This window comes from Coturnix japonica, chromosome 12, assembly GCF_054131305.1.
Source record: "Coturnix japonica strain WE chromosome 12, WE-NBRP24, whole genome shotgun sequence".
Taxonomy (NCBI): Eukaryota; Metazoa; Chordata; class Aves; order Galliformes; family Phasianidae; genus Coturnix; species Coturnix japonica.
In genome coordinates, this window is record NC_140674.1 from 19,927,631 (window position 1) to 19,951,158 (window position 23,528).

A 23,528-nucleotide genomic window follows, 5' to 3' on the forward strand; every position below is an offset into this window, starting at 1 on the left:
CTAATGCTGTGCTGCAAGACATTGCAAATAATGGAATTATTCTCAGAATACAAATAGTTTTGACCTCAGAGTTTAGAATACAACAAAGAGCAGTACACTGACATAATTATCTTCTTGTCCTGCATTTGCTGTTTGTTGGCTAGTTTTCTGTGGGTGGTTCAGATAAAAGGCTCCAAAACCTGAGGAAGGCAAAAGGACAAAGGATACAGCAAAGGTGAAGGTATGAGTCACTAGCTTATTGAATTTGCAGCGTTGTTGTATTGGAGAGAGCCTTAAAATTTAAGTTACATGTGGATGAATCTTAATTAATCATAGGTTCGCAAAGAGCAGGCTGGACAGAATGTGGGAAACAGTGCTGGATCCTGTTGATATGATGCAACAGATGCATTTATGTTATGAAAATTCATTTAAAAATAATTCCTATGAATAGAAAATCAGGAGTTTCTAAACTTTCATTTTGAAAATATACCAGAAGTTCTTTCAGCTGTGATAATAGCTTCATCTAGTTAAAATAGGGTAAAATACTGCTTGTGTTTAAACCAGGGCTTTGAGGAGCTATCTACAAGGCAACTAATTGAAATGCATTGTCACTGTCCTCCCATTGCATTACTTTCTTAATCTCACCAGTACTGCTTTTACTTACTTATTCCCTAGACATGAGAAGCCATCTAGTCTATGGCTGCATGTCCAGTTGTGTTTAGATTATGGTAAGTGCTTACAACATCTTACAGAAGGGATGGTTGTTAATATTCTTTCATGGCCACTACAGCTTGACATCTGCATAGAATTTATAAGCAAAAGGCAAATGTAATTAAGATAAGCACTACACCAGTTTTGTTGGTAAACAAGTAGCTCACAGCTTCCAAATAACTTGTGCAGAAATTCAGACAAAACCTTGCAGTTAGATTAAGAGGAAATAAAAGAGCAATAAATGATTACAAACTTATTTTCTCCATAGGGTGAAGGAGTGGTCAAGGAATTTAGTCTCAGTAATGGGATCATGAAATTAAAACATTTTTTCCATGGTCTAATTCTATTATCTTTTGCTTAGCTGAATGCACCTTCATTTTGGGATCAAGTTTCTTTAGGACCAAATAGTATGATAAAGCTCACGAGGAATCAATTTTTTCTTGTGCTTTTAGGTATGCTTCTAGCAAGACACAGGTTACCTTGAAATCTTTTCCACAGCGTTAGATCTGTGCCAGGCCAAATCCTAAAACAGGGATGTGTTCTCTGCTGCTGTCTTAATAGCCCGAGTCTTATGTGCTGCAATTTCTTATAATTATTTTTTTAAATTCATTTTTAGAGGAAAAGAGTCATGGCAAATAAAGTGTACTGTGACCTCAAGAAGTCAACAAGCTCTGTTTTGATGTTAGAATGGAGATGAAAATAGAATATAAATAAAAGAAGAAACAAATCCAAAGATTACTGAAATTCAACGGTGCTTCGGATGATCACTCTTCAGTGAAGAAAAGGACTTTTCACTCTCGACATAGGGCAATGCCTTTGAAATCAATGATCTAAATGAAGCATAGACTGGGGACATCTACTGTTCTCATCACAGCTGCTGCCACATCATGGAGAGTATTGCTAACACAATGAAAGAAAAATTAAGCTGCCCATCTGTGCAATGTAGGCTGTTTTGTCTGCTCACAGTTGATTAGTGAGAGAAAATGGACTTGTGCTAATGTTAGGACACAGTTCTGGAAGACAGAAGACCCACATTCGAGTCCCTCCTCTTGCTGATTAAGGTAAGAGGTGTTATTGTTTTTTCAGTATATCGCATTGTTTCATCCAAGGTCATGTTCCATAATCCTGTGAGTTAGAGAAACCTCGCTAAATCTTGAAGCAACGTATGTGAATCACTTTACTGATCTTAGTGCAAAAATGTGACTGAGTTGAGCCTCAGACATGAGAAAGACTTGTACCTGCTACCCTTCAGCCTCAAGGGATTTCTCCCTGCTCTAACTTTTCTTCAGCTGCTGCCATTGCTGGTTTGGACAGAGATTGCATTTATTACATTTGCTTCTGTTAGGAACAAGAGGTGGGACTGTTCTTCCTCAAATACAGCTTTTATCTAGTTACTACTGCTAGTTTGCTGCTTTATGCTTCTAAAACCTCAATTTTACTTGCCTTGGGACAATAAATGAAATATAGTTTTATAAAATTAGAAAAGCGTAAGTTTCTTAAAGTCCCCTTGGCAGAGTTGATTCTAGTTGTTAAAGTTTTTGGTTAAATCTCTACTGAGGTCACTTTTTCTATAATAAAAAATGGAGCAGCTGGTTAATGAGGAAAAAAAAGAAAAACAACCTGAGACTGGTAAGGAATGTGTTCTCTGAAATCAATAGCAGACAATTAGCAGCAGTTAGTGGTCAGTTTTACATTTGAAAGCATTCCTTTGGACAGAGCCAGAAGCTGTTTGCTTTTGAATGGGAAGGCCAAGTAATGTTTTCTGTCTGAAGACTTGACCTGGGAGCAAGCCTTTACAGCTTGATGCAAGAAGTTAGGAGGCGGTTTGGTTGTATCCTGCAAAGGTAAGATTCAAACTGGAGTCTCAAACTGCTTCCTCTTTGCTTGTTTAAATTTGCAAGGCCAGGAAGACAGGAACAGAAGAGTTCCTGCTGAGATCCCGAGAACATGTGCGTTCATTGTTGTCACCATCACACCTTGGGCTACCCGCCTTTACCAAGGATCAGCAGCCACGACTTCGAGACACTGCTGGACCGGGAGGTGAGCCGCTTTGCTTTGCTGTGTTTGTATCTCTGCAGGTCGGTCTGTCTGTCTCTCTTTTCCCCTTTTTGTCTTTTCTCTTTACGTTCTTTTAATCTTTCACTCTTTGCAGTAGCCATTGCTTAATATTATCGTAGAACTTTTAGCATAGTAATATCTCCTGAAATAAAGCACTCTTACCTATAACGCGTGTTAATTGTTATTAGCGAATTAGCCGATTTTACTTCCAAGCAGTGTATTAATTGTTAGAAAGCTCTCAGTAAATTGATCCGTGTTATTCCTTTGAGTCTTGGCTGACTTCATTGCAGCAGCAACCCCTGCTGAGTACGGGGGATGCGACTCAGGAGATGGAAAATGATTCACTTTCCTCGAAACCCACTGAATAGGAAAAGACAGAATTGAAGAAATTAGGATGAAAATGAATGTAATTTTTTGAATGTGAAAATGACTGTCCGAGGTAAAGGCAGGTTTTGCCAGCACAAATCAGGTTAAAGCAAGTCTTTTGCAGTTGACTGTTAATCGTTCGGAACTTGTTCTTTAAGTGGTCAAGAATCATTTTCTCTGGATTATGTGATTAAAGAGATCAAAGGGGTTCGTTAGTGCTTCGAATAAGTGCTAGCAACTTCTGTTATCCTGCAAGCGAAAAGAACCAGTCTTCAGTAATCTCGTACCCTTAAAAGAGTTACCCCAAAAGTGTCCTGTCCACCTTAATTAATCACATATTCAAGTCATTTTTTTTTTCCACTAGCAAGTATAAGGGAAAAGGGAAACACTCTGCTCTCAGCTATGCCGGTGATGACTTCTTGAAATCAGTGGGGTTATTCATCTCTAACTAAGGGCAGAATTTGGGTAGTGAAGAACATGGAACTTCTTGACACTTGGAAGTGTTTTATTTTGCTTCTGTTAATTCCTTGGGCGTAAAAGACTGGCCTTTTACCTCTTCATTTTTCTAAACCACTCCAATTGTGTTTCCTGACTTAGATTCATTTTACTGCTTTAACTGGTAGACATGGAAGGAAATGGCTGCTGCGGTAGGAAGCTGAGAATGAATGACCCCTTTTTGGCTGCAGCATCAGAGGGGTCTCCAGTAGCCATGTGCCACGTGAGCACTCATCTCAGCTTTGGGAGCACTCTAGGGATGCACTTTTTTTTCTCTCTCCAACCTCTGGCTATAGCCTCAAATGCAGCTCTACCATTGTCATGAGTGAAATGAGCATTTTTCTCTGTTGCAGTTTTGTTTACAACTGCCAGATTGCTGTTATCACCCTTTCAGCTGGGATTATTCTAATACTGGAAGAACTTCTTAGAATTATGTTCTCCGTGGTAATTCATCTTGGATCACAAAGGGTTTTTTGAAGCTTTTGCAGGAAAAAGAAATGAAAATCACTGCACAGCTTACATCACATTTTTAGAAGATCTTAGAGCTAGCATTACAATAGAAGCAAGAAGCAATTGATCTTTGATTCCCACGTTATATACAATGTTAGGAGGTGCATCAGTGTCTGGCTTACATTTAGGGAATGCAAATTCATGAACTGATTCCTTTTATGCTGGCTCTTCCCTTTCAAAGGAGTTCAGGTGATATCTCTTCACTCTTCTTTCTGTGTCCTTCAGGCAGTATTTATTTATTGGCCATTATTTTGAATACAAGCAGAAAAAAAATGACAAGTTAATCAGTTGTTTTTTCACTCTAACAAATAGGTCTGAATAGTCTTAGTGCTGTCACAGCCTGATCTTTGCATTGCTAAAATAGTCAAATGAAACAATCAGGAGAGGAAGGCAGACACCTGCAAAGCCTAAGTACAAGAAGAAATCTGACCTCTAATGGAAGTACATGACAGATATCCTAATCTGGAAGAAAAATTAGAGAAGTTGAATGTGAATAGAGTGAAGGACATTTCTTAAATGTGGTTTGAGTGTAAGACTGAATGGAAAGACTGAATAAAGAATTGAATTACAGTGGCTACAATTAGAAGTACAAGCTGTGATCTGCTTTGTTCATGGAACACCAGTCAAAATGCAGCAGCAGAGTTGTCAGTAACAAAGTTCATAGTGCAGTTTCTCAGCTGGTTTTCTAGCACAGGGTGTTACAAAGAGAACATTTTGTAAATATATCCTAAGCTTATTAATCTTATGCAAGCTTGATTACATATTTTAATTGCACTATAATCATTATATGTATCTGCTCAGCATAATTTTATTTTTTAATTAAATTCAAATTTTGGTGTTAGAGAAGAATTCTGATGTCATATTTACAGTTCATTAGATTCATAATTAAAATGTGTAGCCTGAACAGAGAATTAGTGAATATTTAATTTGGAAAAGCTTTTTATTTCATTGATTCTATGACTGTCTGAACTGGGTTTCTGCAAATGAATTGCACATTTAACATTTACAAGTCTCACCTCAACAGAAGGATTTCATTCTACTACTGCGTGTTGGTGGATTTAAGAGTAATGCATAACACATTTTAAAGCTCCCTATACAGATACGATTCTGTCTCAGTCTCACTGATTTTTAAACCAGCTCTAGGCAGAAATAGGGATAGTTGTCTTTAAGGTGGATGACAGTAAAGGCAGGGATAACCTGGCCTCTCAGGAGTGGAAGATGAAGAAGAGAAGGATGTATTTTGCACTGACAAATGATGGTTATTTTCCATTTCTGTGCCACTTAGTGCAGTTGAGAAGCAGGGAGGGCATGTCATACCATGAAGTATAAGAGGGTGATGTGTCTGCCAGGACTCACAATGGACAAAAGTCTGTGTTATATCTCTTCTTCTTTTGTCCAAAGAAATATTGTGTAGAATAGCTTGTATTTATGGTACACTTAACAGTGATATAATCTGGATGTTTAGTGGATGATTTTAAACCTATTTACTTACCATATCCTTTAAAGCCATAGCATCTTCATATCAGCTTATGTTGGCTATTGATAGTATGTACATGCATATTTAGTTTGCCTATGTATGTACACATATATAGGCATATATGTATACTTATATCCAGGTATATATTTATATATATGTATATACATGATGCAGCTGGTGAAAATATGGCCAACTCAATATTCTGTTACCTAAACTACAATCTTGTTTTATGGGAACACTCATTAACATAATGTCTATATAGCAGGAAGACATCAAAATTATTTATCTCTTCTGGAAAGGAGAGAGAATATGGATTTCAGCATTACTACGTGACATTTTCATTGATGCTTATAAAATACTGTTATTAATAACAATCCCGTTCATGAATTTTTATGCTTTCCTACATGCATGATGAATTAATAATCAATTAATAAGTTAAAATATATGATAGTTTTATTTTCAGGTAGAATTATATTCACTTGAATTAAAAGACAAGCAGTTTTCAAAACAGTGCAGCCTGGTCTGGTAGTTGGCGGCCCTGCCCATGGCAGGGGGGGGGAGGTTGAAACTAGATAATCATTATGATCCTTTTCGACCCAGGCCATTCTGTGAATCTGTGATTCTAACTTCTCTTTTATCTATTAATTCCAACTGAAGTTATGTGTTCTTTGCAGCCTCAAAGTTACAGCTCTTATATATCCTTTATTTTTAAGACAGGTGATAAGGAGAAAGTGAAATGATAACGAGGTAGCATAGCAAGCAACTGTATCACTTTCACTATATGTGTATCACTATATTACTAAATTACTTGTATCTGTCTTGCATGCCTTTTAACATTTCAGCTTGGTTTATCTACTGAGAAATTAGAATATTCTTAGTGTTATCAGTTTGTGTGTTTCAGCTTATTTCAGTTTAACTCTTAGTACTGAAGTGTTTGTATTCTCTAACATTCACAGCGCCAGTGAATTTTTCAGTATAGGTTTTGGTACAGAAAATGCAACAAACACTTACTACTTATCTCACTTGTTAAATGTTTTAGAATCATAGAATGACTTGGGTTTTAGAGACTTCAAGACCATCATGTAGCGTTGTCAGCTGCTGGACTGAGTACTGGATCAGGCTGCCCAGGGTCGCATCCAACCTGGACTTGAACACCTCCAGGGATGGATGGGGCATCCACAATCTCTCTGGGCTGCTGATCCAGCCTCTCACCACCACTAGTATGTGTTCTCTAAACTATTACAGACTAACAAATCAGTTGTACAGAATGGATGCTTAATGTGGTATAAGTTAAGTACAAGGCATCTAAGCTAGTTCTAATTACAGTTTGAGACTTGGTCCATGCAGCGCCTATGTCTTGTCTTTCTCAACTCCTTTGGTAAAATATGTCACCTGCCTCTAAGAAATAATGTTTTAGTCCTGAGAACACTGGGAAAGCCATGTTCTAAACATCATTTCTAAAATCCAGTGCAAGCAAATATCTATGACTGCTGTCTTCCAGCTTCATCCACTTCTTGTCGGAACACTGAATTTGATTAGTTTTCTTAATGTTTCCATGTACACTGTTCTCTCTGGTTCTTAATAGTCAACTGGCAACTTTGAGAAAATGATTAGCAATGAAAGACAAAGACCAGCTTACAGAAATCTGTCCTCAGACTCAGGAAATGTAATTGACGCTATAAATAGAAAATTAAAGTGTGCTGTGGAAGTGGGAAGCAATGGAATCATTTTCAGTATAGAGGCATTTGTTATTTCTGTAAGACAGGTCCTATTTTTGTTGCACTGAAATTAATGTAATAAAAATGTCACTACCAAGGACTTTAATTAGAGAAAGATTAAATCCCTAAATATTGATTGACATCTATAATGGAAATAATACTGGGACTATAACTTGAAGCACAAACACTGGTATAAGGAAAAATGTATGCTGCTGTTGCTGTCATCAGTTTAAAATCAATGATACTTCTCTGCAGAGCTCTGCCTAGCCTTTCTCATTTTTCTCTGGAAACTCATAAATATTTAATTTAGTTTCTATATTACCTGAGAATTTAAAATATATCAGATCGTATCAAAAGCATTATCTTTATATCAGCTAATGCAAGAGGACTCAGAACAGAAGATACAGTACTGGTTTGGCTCTGATTGAAATAATAAATTAAAATTTAAGGTAAGACTTCAGGGTTTCTCACCTTATTTAGTATCCATATCTAATAGAAATAAATCCAGAGTGGTCAGCCAGTTCAGTACAGAGAATTCAGTGTGTCGCAGAGAGTCTGGCAGTTGTTTTATTTGTTCTGTTGGCACATCATGGAGCTGGATGGTAAGCCAGGACCAAACCCTGTATCCACTGTGCTGACAATGTATCTGGCAACTTGAAGGCTTGTCAGCAGCCTTGCTACCAACATTGGTGGCTTCAGTGACCTCGCTCTCTGACAACTGTTCTGCAGTGCTCCGAGAGGGTGGCAGATCATACTGTCCTTTACTGGAAAATGGAACTAGACTTTTTTAAGATCCTGGTTTAATACACTGCGTGTTCTGTTTTATGAATTTGAAGTCTGCAGCAAATGCATTTTTATAAACCTAAAATCCTAAATTTAATCTAGCTACAAACAGGAGAGCGTGAGATAAAAGAGCTATTTTTCTTTTCCTGCAGGTGTTTGAGCTAGTTAGGAACCAAAACACATGCTTCCTACAGTGAGAAAAATCAAAGAGTCTATATGAAAGCAACGAGCACTACCTCTGCAAGTAAAATAAACAAGGTAACTTTTGATAGCTTTTATTTATAGTAAGAAGCTAAAGTTACTGTAGTTGCAATTATGCGGATGCAGTGGCTTTCTAAAGATGAAATAATATCTGGATTACATATTGATCTGTTTATTTTGGTTCATAATGCACTTTCAGCCTTTTTGCTTAGTTTAGTGCACTGGATAAAAAAAGGGAAAAATACTGCAAACTGTAGACTTCTAATCTGGTCAACTTTATAGCTATAACAGTTTTCTTTATAATGCAGTGTCTTCAGTTCTTGAAAACGGTTTCCTAAAATAAGTCCTATTATCCCAAACAGGACCTTTGCTGTAGTAGAATTAGCTACTCTGATCCAAAGAAATCACAAGCAGTGACATTCATGGGAACACATTAAAATTCCATTCGTCTACTAAAAGCTGAACTTTGTTCTTGGTTCAGTTGTGAGGGCTGCTTCAGCAGGTGGGCTGAGTGGTAGGGAGGAGATTAGACCTGAATGTGCAGTTACTAGAATGTTATGCTTCCTGGTTTCAGGAGAAAAACAGCATTACTCCACACTTCTGCTCTGAGTTCACAGCCCTGGGCAAACATCATAATCATGTACTTCAGTACTCCATGTTTTGCTGGCAATACCACCTCCCTCACTTGTCCATAAACCACCACCAATAATTAAGAATTGCAATTTTCTTTCTCATGTTTGTGGCTCCCCCTCAATTTGTCAGGTATGCACAGACTCAGTACTTGTTCTGTTCCATGGTAAAAGGTATTTGTTTGAAAATTCACCATTTCCAGTCACCTGTGGGTTTCCTGTATATGAAATAATGTAAGCTGGGCATTCATAAAAATGAGATCTTACGTGGGTGAAAAGAGGATGAAGCCATAGAGGAGAAATGGCTGAGCTTTTCTGGGACATTCTACCTACAGTTCCGATAATAGGCAGCTGAAGGAGCAGAAATGCTGATAATATTGACTGAGGCATGAAAAATCCATGGGATTCTGCACTTTCCATTACCTTCTCACTATGCTTGCTGGCTCCACAAAATGCTGGATCTTAATTTCAGATATGAATTTCAATAACATGAAAAACATTGTAGAAGTAAATACACTCATCTTCTAGAATGCTGGACTTGAAAAGAGAACGTTCCTTTTCCTGCTTCTTGCATAGTATTTGCTTTGAATATAATTTAGGTTTACAAAATGCCAAATCAATGTGTAATTTATATTCATTATTGATAAAACAGTGAATGTTCAAATTAAGTACTCAAATTAAGTTCTAAATTTAGTATTGCCTGTCATACATGAACATCTTGAGAAATGAGGAAAGAGTCATTAGTTTCTTTGGGAGCAAATGAAATTTAATTTTATTTTTGAAAGAAAGAATAACAGTACTTTTCAAACCTGTGTTGCTTAGCATTAGACAGACATATCACTACCAGATGTGAGTTGTTTAAGACTTGTGCTGAAGTAAAAGCAATATTCTAATTATCATCATATCACTGCAATTGTGTGGTGACACTATGCTATTGTATTCTCATCAGGCATGACCTTATGTTCTGCAAGGTCTCTCCAAATGTTGACTAAATTGGTCACTTATTGATCATACCTTCATGCTAATGCAGTGTAACATTTCACATGCAATTGAGTTGCTTATTAATTCAGAGGAAAGGTGACAGATTGATTCCCACGGAAACATATGTTAAGTAACCAGAAGCAAAGATAAAATCAAACAAACAAACAAAAAAAAACAACCAGAAAAGGTATTGAACTTTATATTTATATAAGGTTTATCTTTTATTTATATTTCTCTGAACACAAGAGCTTATTATAGCTGCATCAGTACTTAAAGATACATTAAAAAATAGTATATGACGTGGCCTTAGCTAAGTAGAAGTGGTCACAATATAAAACACAAAAAATGCATAGCTAGATGAAAACAATGTCATGTTTTTATCATCATTATTCTGTAATGACAATGGATGTGTTGAACTACGAAACACTAGGATAGCCTCAGTTCTATCCCTCTGTCAACATTAACAGAATGTGACATAGTAGGCTTCCTATTATTTGGTATAGTGAAGATTTGTCCTATGGGCAAAATATGTTGAAGATCCTGATGGTAAACAAATAGAAATGGTTTAGTATGCAGCACACAGTGTCTTAGATAAATTGTCTTCTTGTTTATTTGGAAAATGTTTTTGAGTGTTGCTTGAGTAAAATTACTTCAATATCTGTTTTTCAAACATCTAGTTTAATTGAACACTAGAGATATAGGGACCCAAGTTCTGATTTATCGTGTCATTAACTAGAAAGAGATGTATAAACTTATATACCTAGTATATGTGGTTATTTTGAAATGAATTATTTATTTTATCTTGAGACAAGGTTTTAAGTACCAGCTCGCGAGTACACACAACATAATTATACGCACTTTCAAAACAATATGCCGTAAAGTGAAGTTGTTTACACTATTGCCACACAGTTAGAAACTGTGCTTCCAAACCGATAAATATGTGTGCAGTGTTACTTCACTGGAGCTGGGATTAGGGACAAAGCAGTCTAGATAGATGGGATGAGTAACAAGTGCTGAGTTCAGAGACCTACATGGAATACTCAGTTCCTGAATGATGAGACCTGCTGTAGTTTTTCCCAGCTCTGTTGTCCTGATATTACTGGGTTCATACTAATGGGTGGCCATTTTGAAGCTTTGTTCTTCACCATCCTTGAAATGCTCTGACAGTGAGTTAGCTTCATAAGCAATTCACTGTGTCTGCTTTTTATTTTTATTTTTTTATTTTTAATTTTGGTTGAGTTTAAAGGCGTTAAATTATATTTGCTACGATTACATGTTGAACAATTATAAATGTCCAGCTTTCCCTCCTGATCATCTTTATTCTCCCTTTTTGACCAAAAATTGTTCAAGATATCACTAAAATTTGCCCCACATTAAAAAAAAAAAAAGTTTTTCTTTTTAAACTGTGAATTTAACAGGGTGAAACAGATGGACTTAATATTTCGATTTGTACTAAAATTTTGTGATATAAATTCAACAGACTACCTACCAGTAATTAGAGATATAGTTAGCTCCAACTAATTATTTTTCTCAGAATTAATCAGATTGAAAATGAACTGTGAAATCAAAAGTAAGAATGCATATGTTCATGGTTTTAAAATTAAAATTGGAATCTTACATTAGTTATTTTCTGACCGTTGAATTCACATCTCTTCACTTTGTTGGAGTCCATTTTAAATTGCTTCTACATTTGTTGTAACACGATCCCTCAGATCATGGTTATAAGATGGGCTTAAGATTATTGATGGTCTATGACTGAATCTGAAGTTGGTTGATGTTAAGGGTCTAGTCTAATTAGTGCATATAAGATTCATGTGAAATTTACAATTGGTTTCACAGTAAGTGTTCACCAGCCTCAGAGTGTATATCTTTGTCTCTTGCTCTTCACCATTTGCAAATGAAAATTCACTGTTATGTCTAATATGAACTTTTTAAACTCGAAACTGTGATTGCCTTTTAAATCTGCCTCTAGTCATAATGTGTGTATGACAGCTGTGATTTGGAGTATTTTATGCAAGCTCCATGTGGGGTACTTAAAAGGATGGAAATAGTAGATGAGCCTTTATTACTAGTGAGAAATATGGCAGTTCTCTACATTCTTCTTTATTATCAGCTTCAGCTTTACCTGGCCTTTGCCATGAAGGTGCTTTCCCTGCAACTTATCTGGGTTTGAAAATGTGACCATAAATGACCAACTTGAATAATTTACCCTAAAAACTTAAACTTGGACGTTCTTCTTTCTTAAAGATGAAAATTTGTCTTTTCTCTTAAAAAAACAGAGTAATATTTGGTAAACTGGCTATCTTGGCACATGCAACTCTTGTCCAGATAGCAGGAAGGCAAGTGGCAAGTAGCACAGAAGTTACAGAGGTGGATTACGATACCTTTTGACTACTAAGATTATTTTACTAATAAATGTATTAAAAAATGAGAGGTTAGAAGTTATTTGGTTAGAATGGAGAACCCTGGAGAAGACTATTCTTTTGACAAACAGTGTTAACATAGTTACATTTTCTGGTGGTTGGAGCCTTGTTTGGCTCCTGAAATGCAAGAAGAAAATGAAAACTTTTGATCCTGCATTTTTCATGAAAAAATACCTTTACTTAAAAGATCTTTCACTTGAAACATACCTTTACTTTTACTCATTTCCGCTGGTGTACAAATCTGCTTTTTATTGTGAGTGAAACAGCAGCCATATATCTGGCAGAAAAAAAGGAAGTGTATTGGGGATGTGTCCGTATGTGAAAAATGTTGATGAATGGAGCAATTAATGAGCAAGTGGCTCACCATTATTCAGTCCATTTTATGACAATTGAAGTTATGACGCCTCTTGAAGTGCTTTATTTTTCTTTATTTGTGAATCATTTTGCATGCCTGAATGCCCAGGAAGGATTTCTCAGATGTACGTTGCTCTGCACTGAGAGCTGTGGGTGCCATTTTGTCACAAAAGTGACATGTGGGAATGTGCTTCTCTCATTGACCTTCTTTTGGTTCAGACAGGGAACTGGAATCGAAACAGACACAGGAAATGTAGTATCTGTGGGTTCAATTCCTGAATAAAATGGCTGGGAAACTTTTTGATTCTGTAAGTATCAAACAAGGCCTTTAGCTTTTGCAAACAGGGCAGTATTCAGTCCTGCTGAGGTAAAAACAAATGATGTGGTAATGGTACACAATAAAAAAAAAGAGAAAGTTCTCATAGTTCTGAGTAAAAAGTTATATAACCTTCACATTATTTTCTTTCAACACTTGGAGCCAAATCTATAAAGTTTCTCCTCTGGTATTAGCAGGATTATATGAAATATATATATATTTTCAGATGGTTATTCTTTTATTAAACAATACATTCTGTTCTCTTTCAATTCTATCCTGTTCAGGATCTACAGAAACCAGGCTGATCAGTATGGTCTTTTTATGCTGTTGATAGCTGCCACTCCCAGTAATGGAAGGAATGTTGGAATGTTGGTGCAATCTGTTCTGCTGAAAGGCAGATGAAAGTTATTGATCTCAGATGAGTGCCAAAAATTGTCAGACTCTGGTGAACTGGGAGAGGTGATGCCCATAGGCTACACAATTGTTTCTATCTGATTTATATGAAAATTTATGCTGGATATTCATCTGCCTGGGGTAAAAAGACTTGCAGCACTTTGACGCATCCTCCTCTCAGATAACTCACTTAGTCGCTGAAGTAGCTGTCCTGGTAAATTTTAGCTGTCACCATGCTGTTATGCTTTTTGTTTGTGGACAGCACATACATTAACCTGTATATTAATGGTCATAGCATGTAGACTGAAATTGCCTTTTGATAGTTGTAGTTAAACTCCTTTATTTCCTTCATTTTATAAATATCTGTGCTGATTCATTAACTGAAAGAAAGAAGTCAGGGTTTTAAACTTAGTCAGGGCCTGATTAAGGTTTTCATTCTAAATATACATTTGCATTTGTGCTAAGACCCATAAAACTTTAGGGCTTGCAATCGAACCAACTGATGTGTATGACAAAGTATTTCTATTTGTTTATTTCCTGCAGGTGCACACACATGTACATGCACACATGTGCACACAAACATATGTACCAGGACTGCTCTAAATGTAATGCCTCCTATTTTATGATGTTGGCCCATGACAACATCATAATGGTGGTGGTATGGCTGCAGAAGTTGAACCTTCCTGATAATACTCTATTGCATTGGCAGCAGGAAGGCAATATCTATTAATTTTAAATGTATTTTCCAACACTTACAGTGGCTCTGCAGATTGAAAACTTCAAAGAAAACAAGTTTTGTTTTTATTTCTTTTCTGATTGAGATACTATTTGGAGGCCGAGTCCAAATTTAATTATGCAGTTTTACTACTAAAAAACAATTAGGGCAGATTCATGAAGCAATTACATCAGTTGCCCTGTGGCTCCTTTTAGATTTAGTAAATGCTTTCATTTTTTATCTGCTGCTTGAGCTGTAATGAAGCAGATGGATTTCAGTTGCTCTGAACCAGTGGTTAATTTTCGTTTTTTTTTTTTTCCCTCTTACTTTTACTAAACTAAGCAGTGAGGGCTATAAGTAGTTGTGTATATTGCTATATCTTTCAAAGGAAATGGATGTTTGGTTACTGCAACTTGTAATTACAAGTTTCCAGGCTATATATAAGCAGCTTCAGCTTAAGTAACATCCATTAACAAACAAATCCATTAACGGTAACAAATCTTCAGTATTTCATACAAATCTTCTATTTGTAGTTATTTTCTGCTATTGGATTGATTTGGTCAAATTATTTGTTCAGATTATGATGGTTGTCAAAATCAGTAAAATAGTAAAAGTAGGATTAGGTCTAATTGATATTTCTACACAAAAAAATTGCGTAAGGGCAATCGTGTTTTTTCTTGTCATCCATTTGACTGAGTTATTTTGAATGGAATGTAATCTTAATGACAGCAAAGAAGCCAAATTATAAACAGTGCTGTTTGCATCCCCTTGTCCTTGGCCATTGAAATAGTGATATATGCCAGTGTCCTTCCGAGGTATGTAGCAAAAGGGACTGTTTTCTTCCTTTCATTCAGTTGAATGGTTAACAATAAACAGTGTTTTGGGTGAATCTTGGTACTACACATGGAGTTTAAGGATTGTCACTGATGAAGTATTTTCAAGGTTGTTCTTGCTCTGTTAAAATTACAAAAATTTGGTTCAAATATGTTTCTATATACATGTGTATATATATATACACATGTATATATATATTTGTTTTCTGGAGTTGCTATTAATTAAAAGAGTTGTGGGATGTCATTTACTAAACACTGGATTCTCCTTTACTATTTTTTGTTTGTACACAAACAGAGATGAAAGACAGTAAAGGGACTAACATTTTCCTGCCAGCTTGTTACCAAAGTATGTGCAATTTCTATTTCCCACTGCGCTATTTGATGATCAAGCTTTCCTTGTTTGAATTTCATCTTTATGATTATAAATTATCTAGTCATAGCCAGTCATCTGCATGAGAAAATTATCTTCCATCAAGTATGATTTTATTGCATGTTTTCATACTGTAACAACCTATTATTATATGGGTAATAATAATATGGATAAATAGATACAGTAACCTCAATTTTAGCCTAGAATTTACCCAAGAAATGAACTAACTAATATATATAGTATATATATAATGTATAATTTTTTTTTTAAAGCTCCAGCTGTTATGAAAATTACCAACTTAACGTTCTCATAAGCTGAAAGGCAAAATACAAATGAAGTTAAAATATAAAAGAAGTTCATGTATGAATACACAGCCATTGCATTACTATGAACATAAGCCAAAATTTGTGATATAAATAGCAAAGCTGAAAGTGGTTTTTAAGTGGAGAGAAATGCAATGAATAAATTCATTATTCAAGCACTAAAATGACAATTTAAGTTACAGGTTTTCCAAAGAGTTTTTCCTTGAACTAAAGAGTGTTCTCACATTTCTCTCTGCCAAAAGAAACTCTGAGTAACACCATGAGCGAGAGCATCTAAACTTATTCAGATGTTGCTACAATCATTCTAATGTATTTAAGTTGATAGTACTTCTATGCACGTGTCATGTAGGGACATGGGACTATTTAAATACAGCGGGCTCTTACACTTGCTGCTTGTAAATGTGCACCAAAATGTTTTCCTCAGTCAAGCCTTAATCCCTACAATCCTGTTCCACTGAGCGTCAAGCTGAAAGTGGAAATATCAGTGTAAAAAAGTTGGAAAATGTTTGCTTTGCAGCTCCGTATATGCTTTTTTAACCTTTAAAAAACTCTTGAAGAACTAATAAAGATTACTAGCTGGGGAAAGAAGGCATTTTATTGCTTTTTCTCCTTGGTTGTTTATTTTTGTCTTGCAGGAAGGGAGGATGCCTTAATCTTATTGCTGTGGTACTTGCCTAGATATATACTTTTCCTCTCCATCCCCCCCACCCTCCCACCCTCTCACTCGCAAAACAAATAAGTAAATAAATAAGTCTTTAATCCATTCACATGTCCCACTATGTGTGAAAGGGATTTTCTGTCCGGTTAGTCAGACTCTTCAAGCATCAGTTTTTTAAAAGATGTTTAGTACAGACCGACTAGTCCTTAACTCATTGCTTTTTCTTCCTCTTATGTGTTTGTGAGCTTCTTTTGGCTGTCTTTTAAAGTGATCAGTTTGCTAATGCATTGGAGATGAATACTAGTGTTGCCTTTTCTCTCAAGTGAAGTTGTTTCTTTTTACGTTGTCCATAAGAAATGGAATCACAAGTGTATGACTGTAAAAATGCTTTCTGCTTAATGCAAAGGGACTGAGAGAAATGGGATAGCATAGGCTGTGGATTTTGCAATAATTGAACATGAATTTACACAGAAACAAACATTCTGTGAGCTAACTACTTGCTTATAAAGTGCAGCTATATCTGCATTCTCTTACTGAGTCAGGTAAAAGCAGAGTTTTCACTTTCTGTGCATTGTGATGAAGTGAATTAAGTGTTATGGACAAAGAATAAAAATGAAATAATATATGGCAAAACAGCTGACATAAAAGGGAGATGGAATATTCTATGCCTGATGCTATAGTCTTCTCTGATTTTATTCCTACTGTGAGAGTGGACTGGGGAGGTGCATACTAATAATACAATGAATACTAAATTAATGTGCTAGCTGTGTGTGATCCTTTGAGTGGTCTTTTAAAGGCATTGGAAATGCCTTGTCCTGAGTTTCCCATCCCAGTGAGCAATATGTATGGTGAGGAAAACCTAGCTTAATTGTTGTCATTTATATTTTCTGGTTTCTTTAACTAATTAGCTTTACAAATCACATCAAAATCAGGTAATGACTTTGCTTAAGGTAGCAAAAGTGTTAATTCACCAGAGTAGGAACAGGACACTATTTGTTCATTTGTTCACATTTTATGTGCTTGGATGTTTTTTACACACAGATTAATGATGATTTTTGGAGATGACAGAATTATCTTTTCCCTTATTATCTCTATTATAATAACACTAATACTAAATAAAACTGCATGAGAAAAGACCTTAACAACAAGGGAAAGAAAGAGGAATGGAAGAGAAGAGAAAGGGAAGGAAAGGGAATACCTAACAGATAACAATTACTCATGGATCAGCCATTTTGTTGTTACCCTGAAGATATTGGAGGAGCCATGAAAATACTGATATACACTGAACCTGGAAAGTTTATCACTTGATTCTTGACTAATCTCAAAATGAAAAAGGTACCTCTTGAAGCTTTTTATTTCATTAATTTATTATATATAAGTTATATAATATATATTTATTAATATTTTAATAATAATATTTTGATAATTATTTGAATTTGAACAATCATTCCTGTGTATTTTACATAATCTCCTTTCTTCTGACTTCCCTGATGAAGTAATAATATTTCAGTGGTATTGTGTCCATACTTATTGAAGTACTCCAATCAAGTATGTGAAATGATACATGAGTGCTCAAGGTTTTGTAGTGCTTCAGATTTTCATTAAAACTTTGACTGTCCAATGAACTAATGTTTAATATTCTATCTTCATTATATGTCCAACTTCTAATTACTTTTCAGATCAAAAATGTGACATTGTGCTCAATTTCTGGATTCATCTACTCCCATCAGAGGTCACTCCTTTGAATTTGCTGTCATTTTATGATGTATGCATATTGTAGGTTTCTCTCCATCATTTGAACATTGATCACTTTTTCCACTCTCTTTACAATGGGTATGCCGATATCAATTAGTCTTGAACTGCATGTTATTTTGTGACCTTTCAAAAGGCCACACTGCATGATTTATTTGCTTCTGCTGTGTGTGTCTTTGGATACTGTTTTGTTGTGGTAGGTTTGGTAATTTTTTTTCCCCAAGTGAAAACTCATCAAAAAATATTAGCCTTCTTGCTCCAGTGGAAACTGATAAATGTATTCAACAGATGTTGAGCTTGTTAATGTTTTTTTGTTTGTTTGTTTAGTGCAGAATGCACCAGATCTTGTTATTCAAACTAAAGAAAAACTTCTTTAGTTGTAATAAATAGAAGGCTTTTTCACTTACTGGGATGTGGACCAGATCAAAGTAGTCCAGCTTCAGACAGGTGCCACACTGACAGCCAAGTGTCACTGAAGTAAAATGAAATGCATCCAGGCTAATGAAATCCTTGCCTTCTGGTTATGACTGTGACAGCTGTATTTCTGAGGTTACTGACGTCAAACTATTTTGAACTGAGCTAAGACGATGAGTAATTTAATGTAGCTTTCCAGACCTCTATCAAAATAGGTAAAGATGAAAATATTGCTTCCTATTTCATTTCTGTGAACTATCCAAAACCTGAAAATTTTACATCATTGTTTATGAGTAAAATAATTAGACACTCAACCTACTTTATAACTAATTATCCACTTTTCTAATGTCCAAACAGGTAAGCTGTAGGCTCCTTTCTCTCTGGCCAGGCAATGATGAAGAGAGTCCTTCTCCATTTCTCTCACTCATCATTGCTAATAGCTAGGCCAAATTTGCAACTGAAGAGTTAGTGAATGAGCCCATGTAAATAATTGTGGAATACAGTAATGGGGGAAGATGAACAAAACTATCATTCTGTTAGTTACATTATGGAAAAGTTAGAAATGTTATCATCTTCATAGGCAATTGAAATTTATGTGCACTGTGCCCTTTTAAAATACATCAGGTTACTTCAATTAAGTAGGCCGTTATATGGCAGTTACTCTGCCATCTCTACTCACATGTGTACGGTTGAGACAAATACGAGGTAATGCAACCTAAAGTTGATGGTCTTAAACTAAAATGAATTATTTCAGGTTTTTGTGAATCATGAACACAGATGGACAAAATGAACCGATCTAACAGTGTAGGTTAGTGAGTTTTTCTTGGAATACATTTCCAAGAAAGCAAAGTTCTAATGGCAGAATCCTAGAGATTTTTCTGCAGAAAGAAATTATGAAGTTTTGGATTCAGTTCATTTTCAATAAGCCCTGCTTTCAACATTCTCTAGCACTCAAGAGTACTGGTCAGAATTTAGAGCAGTGTTGAACGTGCTGAGCAAAAGATAAGTCTTTGTATCATAAAGTGTATGCAAGAATTTTGTAGTTGAAATGATATCATCTAAGACACCCTGATTTAAAGAACTCCTGTTTATCTCAGATGTACCTGTCATTAAGTGTCAATTTCCACCTTGGAAAGAAATGACATGTATAGGTGGGTAATAGGCATTTGTAGAATGCAACAAAGTATTTTCTGAGCTTTAATTTACCTACATGCACTTATTCATTCAGTCAGACAATTCAGGGCTTTGCTAATAAGTGGAATGCAGTTTGCAAAAGAAAATGTATTACAGCTGAAATAGATTTTTCAATGTCTACTTTGTAAATTAAATGAGATTGCAAACAGAAGATTAGAGTAGATGTTTGAAAATGCAGATATTGCTTTAGACTACATAATCTAGAAAGCATTTCTATGAGGCTTTTAAGCATAAAATATGACCAACACTTGGAAAGATGAATTAACAGTTAACAACATTCAGGACTTTCTGTGACAGACTTCTTAAGCATGTAATAAAAGATACAGTATAATATTCTCATTACTGTACAAGTACTGATGGAGGATTTACTCTAAAAGTGTGGTAGGATTATAATAGCTCTTGTTCCATGCTCTTCTCCCCATGAGTGGAAGTTTTAGACCAGGGGCTTTGCAGTGTGTTTCTTTGTACTGATAACATATTGTGGGTATAGCATATATTTTCCAATTAAATTATTTTTAAGCATTTCTAAGAACTAAATTTGTGCTGTAGCTACCTGTTACTCCGTTGGCTATGCACAGCTTTCTCAAGTCACAGATTCTAGGTCTTTTTATTTAAATTTTTTACTTATTCAGAAATTTCATAAAGAAAATTTGACAATGAATTCTTTTCCTGATAAGCCCATAATGGTATCTGGGAGCATAATGAGTACCCCACCTTCCTGGGCATGCGTACTGTGGTGAAAGTCAGAACTCAGTTTTCAATTGCAGTGACTTGCCAATGGCTTAAGAGATGAGAACTGTTAAAGGAAACTTTTCATGCAGATGTATAAAGGCTGCAAATACTATAGAAAATAGAGGTTCTGAACCATCACATCTATTCCCAGAGCAAAAGCAAAACTTTTTCATCTAAAAATAAAACTGAATATGGAAATATAGAGTAACCATAAGGGCTTATCTTCTATTAATTCTCTTTGGTCTTTTTTCCTGTGTTTCCATTCCTCAGCAGTAAACTAGGCCTTTTCCCCCTTGTCCAACTTTCACCAACAGTTGGACTTCTACTGAAGTTACAGTTGTCGGGTGTCTCTGTGGGTAATTAGAGATGTCAATGGAAATAGAGGGAGATAGTGGGACAGGTAAGGGAGATCTCTGTTCTTTCTATCCATTAAAGATGAGGGCTGTTTTATTTCACCGGAATGCATGGCAAGTTTGCTCTAAATGCTCAAGTTATACAGGTCACAATTGGATTATAACTTAATCTTATATAAATGTGGTTCCTCTTAAAAGGTCATAGTTGTAAAACTGAACATTGTTATGGTCCTGGCTCAAGAGAGGCACCAGTAATCTGCAAGCTAATCTCGGTTGCCTCCTCAGAAAATAAGGGACATAAGGTCCTGATCCAAGGAAAGGAGCATGTATTAGCTGTGAGGTGTTTTTTTCTTCCTCCCAAGTTAAGAAGTCTTTTCCTCTCTCATTTCTGTTTGACAAGTACAATGTTTAGGAGTCCACAACTTACACACCTTTGCAGGAAGATCTCATCTGCTGATCAGTAACATCATTCTAATATACCACTGTAACCTCAGCCTCTAGGTTATCATGAATCACAAGTGTGAGAATATAGTCAAAGCCCTTTGTTATCTACAGGAATTTATCTTACAATTTTGGGTCATTTCTTCTTTTAGTGTTTTAGTCCATTTCATTTAACTGCAGCAAACCTTTGCACTTTTGGCAGTGTACCTGGTGTATAACAAAAGATAAGAAAGGGGAAAACAAAATAAAATAGTTTCCTGACACTTCAATATGGATAAACTTTTAAAACTTCTGAACTATTACTGTCATTTTATAACCAGAAGAGTTGTCACCTTTCTGAGACCAGTGGTACAAACAATACAGCTTTGTGCTTCTATAGTGTTTGACATTTTATGTGCAGTAAATATTGACTTCAAGACTCCCTTGACAGAACACGAAAATTCATTTTGTGAATTGTATTGGCAGTCTAAGTAGGTTCATTCTTTTTCACTTGAATCACCTGCTCTAATTTATTAACTCTATCTCCAAGGTTTTAAATATTTACCTCTAAGTTTGAGATATATTTCCAGCACAACATGTATTTTGATGTTAGAGAGACATAAGATGAAGGTTACTCTTCAATCAAATTATTCTAAAATGTCCTATAACATCTGTATGAAAAATAGGTATCCTCATAAAATTGTACCCAGACCATAAAATGGATGGATCATCTTTAAACAGGCTCCAAAGTGACATATTCCCATGGTGTTGACTTCATTTTGCCATGAATTTCAATCCCCAGAAGTCTATCTTTTGAGATTGAAGTAAATTCAGTGAATTTTAGAGATATGTTTCAATTCATTTCATTGCTGAAATAGAAACATTATTTAATAATAATAATAAAAAAACAAAACTTATTTGCCTCAGATTTTGATGACAAACAGGACAAGGCAATCTCCAGAAATATTATTTAATGACTCATGATTTGATTGAAAACACAGCGAGATACGTATACTCTTGCATATGCCAATGGATCATGAGAACTAAGGAATGCTAACTTTTTACTTATAGCCACTAGTAACGTAAATGTAATCATATAAATTGCCTCATACGGTATGCAGCATATTTCCACTTGCGTGGGAGTTTACTGTTTGCTGTACAGTTACCAGGAATCAAAACAAACAATTGTCTGAGCATCAGTGCAGAAATAAAAGCTTACTTTGCCAAAGGCAGCTTGATGTTCAAAATAGAAGTAACTGATCTTAGAGAGAATGAAAAACTTATTTATTTGTTTATTTGCATACTTAGAAGTATAGCACTGCAGTCCTGCCAAGATAAATACCTCAAACCTCAGAATTAAACAGTGTTCCAGCTCAGACCAGAAAATCAGCAAGTGCTTATAGTTTACAAATAAATGTGATGCAACTTTTGGAGTTAGATTCAAAGTATCCATCAGTAGAAGTGAAGTATCTATCAGTAGAAATGGCATCTATACCAAAGCCATTGGAATAATGTTGCTACAGGACAAGATCAGTAAGATCAAGAACAGAATTTGCTGCTTTACCTTTGAGTCCCTGATAGCTTGGCAAATATTAGAAGAGAATTTCAGTGATGCCAGGGAAATTTAATCTTTTTCTTTTATCTTACTGTGTGGCTAGGAAACATTTGCAGTATAACTAAAGAGTAATGCCATCTATTACAGAGTTATAAAATATTCCAGTGTTAACTGAGAAGCACAATAGTTTAAAAGCTATCATTAAAGCCAAGAACTGAAAACACTGCTACATTCTGAATTAATTTCAACTTTTACTGACTTTCATCCAGAATTTAATTTTTGTTGCTTTAGCAAAACAGAAAATCACTCTGACAGCTATATAATCTCACTGTAAGATCAAAGACCTAGTTTTCATAGGTAAAAAAAGGCAATCTATTTGGAGGACAGTCACAATTTTTACTCTACAGCAAAGTATAGTGTTATATGTTGATAATGTTCTCTAAATAAAGGGACTGAATGCTAATTTTCATGTTATATATCAAACTGAGAAATAATGGGCTGGCTGTGAGGAAATGAATGCTTATATAACGTTAGTTTCACTAACTTAAAAAAAAGTCACCAGTTAATTAATCCGTAGATTTGTAGTAGTGAATATAGGTTAAAGAGAAGATTGTAGGAGAGAATATATCTTACATAAAGAGATTTATCACTAATATTGGAAGTATCTTTTTGAAAGCAAAGTGGTTACTGGAGAAGTCAGATTTGTTACAAACTACTCAACAGTAATTTGAAGAGCTATGCCCTTCCCCAGATTACATGGTACTGAACTGGTTTAAGTGGGACTGTATTAAAGAAAAAGGATTTATATCTAAAAT

The 23,528-nt window shown here is 35.4% G+C and overlaps 1 long non-coding RNA gene across 2 annotated transcripts in view; it reads left to right on the top strand.

The window, feature by feature from the left end:
• The first annotated feature begins 1,306 nt into the window (after positions 1-1,306).
• LOC146758878 (uncharacterized) overlaps positions 1,307-23,528 on the top strand; it is a 54,178-nt gene continuing 31,956 nt past the window's right edge. The window contains exons 1-3 of one of the 2 annotated variants that reach the window (XR_014933603.1): positions 1,307-1,751; positions 2,592-2,730; positions 8,250-8,355. This is a non-coding gene — a long non-coding RNA (uncharacterized LOC146758878). Of the gene's footprint in view, positions 1,752-2,422; positions 2,535-2,591; positions 2,731-8,249; positions 8,356-23,528 lie in introns of those variants that run through there. The other variant, XR_014933604.1, reaches the window with a different exon arrangement.